Source organism: Empidonax traillii, unplaced genomic scaffold (genome assembly GCF_003031625.1).
Source record: "Empidonax traillii isolate 1590-97213 ecotype Southwest subspecies unplaced genomic scaffold, ASM303162v1 scaffold1633:size116118, whole genome shotgun sequence".
In the NCBI taxonomy this organism is placed as follows: domain Eukaryota; kingdom Metazoa; phylum Chordata; class Aves; order Passeriformes; family Tyrannidae; genus Empidonax; species Empidonax traillii.
Window position 1 is genome coordinate 14,548 of NW_020956826.1, and position 6,710 is coordinate 21,257.

The following is a 6,710-nucleotide window of genomic DNA, read 5'->3' on the forward strand; positions in this document are numbered from 1 at the left end:
ATGGATGGGAGGGATGTTCCTGTGGGTGAATGGATGGGCAGATGGATGGATGGACAGATAGATATGTGAATGGGCAGATGGATGGATGGGCAGGTGTATGGATGAGTGGATGTTCGGATGGTTGGTTCATCATATGGAAGATGAATATACAGTTTAATGGAAAGGTGAAGAACAGGTGGAGGAATTTATGGGTGGGTGGATGGACAGATGGAAAAGCAGGTGGATTGATGTATGCACAGATAGATGGGTGGATCTATGGATGGATGGATGGAAGGTTCAGGTGGAGGGATGTGTGGATGGATGGACAGGTGGACATGTGGACTGCTGGCTAACAACCTGTCTAAGCAGACTGAGGGATGGACAAAGTACTTGAGAGTGAGCAGGACGTTCTCCTGGCTCCTCCACTCCTCCAGAGCTGCCCTGGGTACAGCCCTGCCTGTCCCTGCAGCTGCCACCTCTGCCAGGGGATGCCCCCAAGAGGAGGAGGAGGAGGAGGGGGAAGCCCCTGGTGGAGGAAGCAGCCCCTGCAGGTCTGGGGGAAATTTTGGGAAAAGAAAACACTTCTTCTGGAAGTGAGTCACCACCGTGTTCTTCCCCCTGGAAGGAGATGTTGTTTCTGGGTTGTCCGCCTGCGCCATCACCAAACCTTCCGAATGTGTAAACTCAGTGCAGGGCGGCTCCCGAGGTCACCAAAAACAACGGGATTGCGACACACCTGGAAACGCTGATCAGCGAGATTCCTTTTGATGAGGTGGGAAAACCCCCTGTCGGTGCCGGGCTGCACCTGCTGGGAAAGGAGAGCTGAGGGGACAGGGGGACTCGCCCTGGGTGCTGCCGGTGGTGCCGAGGCCGTGCCGGTGCCAGGGCAGTGCCCGGGGCCGTGTGAGCCGCGCTCCCCCGGGCAGTATTGCACAAGCCCGAGCAGTGCTGAGGGCAGCGCTGCCCGGCCCGGCTTCCGCTGCCCTTGGCCCCGCGCCTTGGGCAACACCCAGCGGGTCCCCGCTCAGCGTTCCCAGGGGTGCTGCCGGGCACAGGGGCTGAGCCCGGTGTCCCCAGCCTGGCCAGCACCCCAGTTTGTCACCTTGAGGGGTGGGTGGCCGTGAGCAGGTGGATGGAGCGTCCTCTGGAGCGTCGCTGAGCGCACAGGCCCCAGGCGGGCCACGATGCTCCAGATATGCTGTGCTTCCACCTCCCTTCTTCCCAGGACAGATTTTTGGCTCCCGCAGTTGGATTTGGGATGTGAAAACCCCTGCGGTGGCACATGGCTGACATCCCTGTCCCCGGTGCCCCTGCCCTCTTTTGCATTGGGGTTTCGGGGCAGGCAGGGCTGGTTTCAGTTCAACCCTTTGGGTGCCGAGCGGTGACATCAGGGTGACTCAAAACGCCCCTTTTCCAAGAAACCAGGACACGGGGGCCCAGCGGCGCCACATCTGGGATGAGCAACGGGACTGCAGACTCCCAGGCTGGACCCACCAGGACTCCCTCGAGGAACTGATTCGAAGAACATCCCATTGCCCGCCCGGCATCATTTCCTCCCGCCGGGCGCTCACCCCGCTCATTGGCCCCCAGGGCAGGGCTTCACTTCTCGCTGCCTTCCCGTTGGGTCCCTGGGCGGTGGGGGCCACCGGCTGCGCTTTAAAAGCCGAGCTTCCCCCTCCCCGAGCAGTTAAGGAAGTCGCTCGCGCCGGCGAAACACCCGCCCCGGCCATGCGGTGTGAGCGGCGGCCCTGGGGCGTGCTGGCAGGTAGGTGTGTGCCCTGTGCCACAGCTGTGCCAGCCCGGCCGGGAGCCGCGGGAGGCAGCGCGGAGCGGGCCCCGCTGGAGTGCTGTGGCAGATGGCACCGAGGCTGTGCCGGGGCAGTGTCACCTCCCGCGGGCGCTGGCGGGGGACGGGGACATTCCCCACTGTGGCACATGGGGGGATGAGCAGCCTGGGGAAGAGGGGATGCTGGCAGGGGACATGTTCGGGGGCGGTTTGGGGACCGATGGCAGAAGGTCAGGGGTGAGATTGCCCAAAACCTTGAGCCCTCCCAGCGCAGCAGGGACTGATGCTGTGTGCCAGCCCAGCGCCATACTCAAAGTCACTGCTGGCACGTGGCCGTGGGTGACAGTGGGGCTGGGACAGCGACTGGTCAGAGCAGGGGGGCTGGATCCAGAGTGTCACTGCTGTCCCCCGATTTGTGGTGGTTCACACTGGCAGGGGGAGCTGCTGGAGCAGTCGCTGTGGTTGGGCTGCACATCCTGGCTGCTCCGTGGCACCTCCACCATCCTCATCCTCATCCTCCTCCCCGCTGGGCCCCCAGCAGATTTTTGGTGCAGGAGTTGGGTCATTCCTGCAGCAGGGACGGGATGTCAGTGCATGTGCCTGGCATGCAGCATTCTCGCCTCCAGGCCTGATGCCAGGTGTTGGGCACAGGGGCAGAGCTGTCTCCCTGTCACAGGGGACAGTGAGCTTGTGCCTTGCTGGTGCAGAGAGGGGGCTGTGACCCTGCTCCCAGCAATGCCCCAGTGACCCTCATCTCCCTCCTCTTCCTCCCCAGCTGTCACCAAAGGGCTCCTCATTCTCTGGGCAGTGCCAGGACAGGGAGGGCGGCCCCTGAAAGCCCCCACCGTGCAGCAGACTCAGGCACTGGTGAAGCTCATGGCCGAGGACGCGCAGGAGCTCTTCACCTTCTACGTGAGTGCCCTTCCCCGGGGTGAGGGGCTACACTTGTCTCCTCCACGGGGTTGATGGGGGGTGGTCCCTGCGCTGCTCCCATCCCACATCCCTGATCATCCTCTCCCATCCCTGAGCAGGAGGTTGACCAGCACCTGGCCATCCACAGCATCTGCCGCACCAACACGCCTCCCCAGTGGCTGCAGCGACCGGTGAAGGGGCCCTGTGGGCTCAGGAGGCTGTGGGAGCCCATGATCCATATGGACCAGGCACTGCAGGACATCATCCAGCACCAGCGTGACCTCAGACCCCCCGGTGCTGAAATCTTTCGCCGCTTGAGCAACACCCGCCGGCACGTGCGGGGACTCCTCAACAACCTGACCGGGCTCTTCCCTGCCCTCAGCACCCCCCACCGGCCCCCACCCAGCCTCAAGGAACACACCAACATCTTCAAACAGAAGCTGCAGGGGTGCCAGATCCTCTGGAGCTACGCCCGCTTCATGGCCGAGTACAGTGCCCAGCTGGAGAACAGGAGCGGCCGCACATGCCGGGAGAAGCGGAGATGGCAGCGGGGCTCACGGACACCTGCACGCTCCTAGGGCAACCCCACCGGCACTGGAGTTGTCCTTGTTTGCATCTTCATCGTCTTCATCCCATCTCATCCCATCCCAGCCCCATCCTGGCGCGGAGATGCGTTGGCTGACCGGGATGCATCGCGGAGCCCCTCTCATCTCCCTGTGGAGTGAGGACACGAGTGCACCCGGAGCAGCTCTGGTCACTTTGCATTGCCATGAGGACCCCGCTGTCCCCGGGCCACCCCTCGGCTGCAGGACAGCCCTGCTCTGCTCCTCCCAGCTCCCCCACACCCTGAGCCTGGAGCCGGGTGTCCCCCAGGAGTCCAGCCATCCGCTGTCACCGAGCCCGGCCGGATTTTCCAGTGATTCAATGGGTCGGGTGACCTGGCCTGACTAAGAGCCACCCGGCCCACGGAGAGCGCTGCCACCACCGGGGAGTGTCACCAGTGTTGTCACCCCCTGCCTGCCCTGCACCAGATCTGCTGACCCCAGAGAGCAGCTGGGAGAGGAATCCTGTGAGCTTGGTGTTCTTCTGAGCTTGGTGTCCCCGTGAATCTGTTGTCCCTGTAGGCTCACTGTCCCTCTGAGCTCAGTGCCCCCGTGAGCTTGGTGTCCCTCTGAGCTCAGTGTCCCTCTGATCTTGGTGTCCCCCTGAGTTTGGTGTCCCTGTGAGCTCAGTGCCCTGCACACTTGATGTCCCTCTGTGCTTGGTGTCCCTACAAGCTCAGCGTCCCTTTGCATATCCCTGTCCTCATCCCTGCATGCTCAGTTGTCCCCAAACCCTCAGCATCCCTATGCTCTCAGTGTCCCCTCTGCTCGGTGTCCCCGTGCTCACTCTTGCACACTTGGTGTTCCCACACCCTCAGCATCCCTGTCCCCTCAGTGATCCCCCTCAGGCTGTGCCACCACAGCCCCGACTGTGCCGGGCAGGGACTCGGCTCTGACCACCGCACTGTGATGGAGGGTGGCAGCTCCCACCCCCTGCCCCCTAATTTATACATTAATATTTGTGTGTTTATGGTATTTATTGAATCCCAGAGTTAATTTAATGCATCCCTGTAACGGGGTAAAATATTTAAGGACATTTGTAATATACAGATATCTATTTTTGTGATAATTTTTGTACGATGTTAAACTATGGATGCCACGAGGTTTTATTTATGAATATTGATATTTTTGGTACTTTGAGAAGGGCGGTGCCCCCTGCCCACGTGGCACCTCCTTATTTTTGTACAATGGCAGAAGGAAATAAAGTGCTGACCTCGGCCTGTCGGCCGCTGAGACGTCGTGTCCCTGTGTCCCTGTGTCCCTGTGTCCCTGTGTCTGTCCCAGGGGTGTGGGCACAGAGGGGCTGTATTTTGGTGATCAGACTGTGCCTGTTGTCCTCACCAGGGCACACGGGGTGTGACATGGTGTGGTGTGGTGGGGTATGTGGCACCTGGGATGAGGGACAGCAGGGGGTGGTGAGTGGCACGGCATGGGATGTGGCACAGGGCACATGACGGGATGTGGTCCATGGAATGGCACAGGACATGGCACTGCACTTCACAACATGGCCCACAGCGTGGCCCAGGACATGGCACATAGTGGGATGTGGCCCGTGGCCCAGCACAGAATGTGGCACAGGATGTGGCACACTATGTGATGTGGCACATGGCACAGGATGTGGCACGTGGCACGTGAGGGGATGTGGCCCATGGTGTGGCACAGGACACGGCACAGGGCATGGCACACGATGGGATGCAGCCCATGGCATGGCAGAGGCCATGGCACACAGTGGCACGTGGCACTGGATGTGGCCCACATGGCACGGTGTGGCACACGTGGCACACATCATGTGACACGGCAAGTTGTGGTGTCCCATGGCATGGCTGGCATTGCCAGGCGTGTGCCACGGCACAGTGTGGCCCACCCCCCATGTCACACACAGCCCTGTGCCACAACCCCCTGGCACAGCCTGGGCCACAGCCACGCCAAGCGCAGTGTCCCTGCAGTGTGGCCAGGGCCACCGAGGGGGCCGGACCCACTGCCACCAGTCCCGCTGAGTCAAAAATCCTAAGACCGGGTCATGTGTCCCCACGGAGTCACTCGTTCCCTGCGTGCCGTGTGCCGGAGCCCGCCGGGCTGCCTGGCTGTGCCGTGGGCACCCTGCCTGAGTCAGTCACAGGGACATCGCCACCGGGACGGCCACCACCACCCTGGCACCCGGGGACACTCCTGGGGGGGGACAATGTCACCATGAAGCTACCCCGGCTGGCCTGGTGTGCTGTGGGTGACTGTGACAGTGACCGTGACTGTGACTGTGCCACCACCGAGCCACCCACCCAGCTCTGGAGGGGCTGTGGAGGGGAGGGCACAGGTATGTGACCCCTGGGGAGCGCGTTGGTGGTGGGGGGGGTGTGACACCCCGGACTGAGTGTCACCAGAGGGATACTGGCTCTGTGGGGTCCCTGTGGGGGTCCCAGGGCACCTCAGTGAGAAAAACCACCCCGTGGTGGGGACGTTTTTTGGCCATAGGCCCCAAGGGGCAGCTCACTCTGTCACGGCCAACGGGGTCCCCAAACACAGCAGGACGTCTGCCTGTGGGTGACACGTGTGGGGTGCCACTGGTGAGGTGGCACCGGTGCTGGGACTGGTAGAGTGGCACTGGTGGGGTGGCACTGGTGAAAGGGCGTTGTGGGGTGATACCAGTGGGGTGATACCAGTAGGGTGGCAGTGGTGTGGTGACACTGGTGGGGTGACACCGGTGGGGTGGCACTGGTGGGGTATTTGCAGGGTGACACCCATGGGGCACAGGGGCAGGGGCAAGGCAGCCCCGGGCAGGGCACCATCGTGAGTCAAAGGGGAATTCGGTCCCCACCGTTGGGCAGCTCCGGATTTCCCCGGGACTGGGGCACCTGCCTTACTCATCCCTTCGTCATTACCCCCGGCAGGGCCCCCCCAGACACCCCCAATCCCAGCACAGCCACATTCCCACACCTGTGGGACCCCCCAGGGGCTTCGGTGGCACTGGAATGTGGGTGTCCTACCCCTGCACTTGGACAGCAAGGAACGGGATCCTGAGGGGACCCTGAGGGACTGTGGGATGGGGATGGGTCACGGGGGGCAATTATGGGGTGCGGTAGTTCTGGGATGGGGCCGAGGCAGTTCTGGGAGGGATTGGAGAAAGGGGACAATGGTGGGACAGGTAAGGACGGGAGGGGACAATTGCGGACTGGAGAGAGGGGAGGTCTGAGATGGGGACGGGGCAGGGGGTAGCGCCAGAGCAGGGATGGGATGGGAATGGGGCAATTCTGGTTGAGGATGGGGCAGAGGGGGCAATTATGGGATGGGGAGAGGCCAGTTCTGGGCTGGGGCAGCAGGGGGCAGCAGGGGGACAGGGATGGGGACAGGAATAGGGACAGGGATGGGGGCACGGATGGGGACAGGGATGGGGGCACGGATGGGAACACGGATGAAGCGGGGGTCCGCACGGGGAC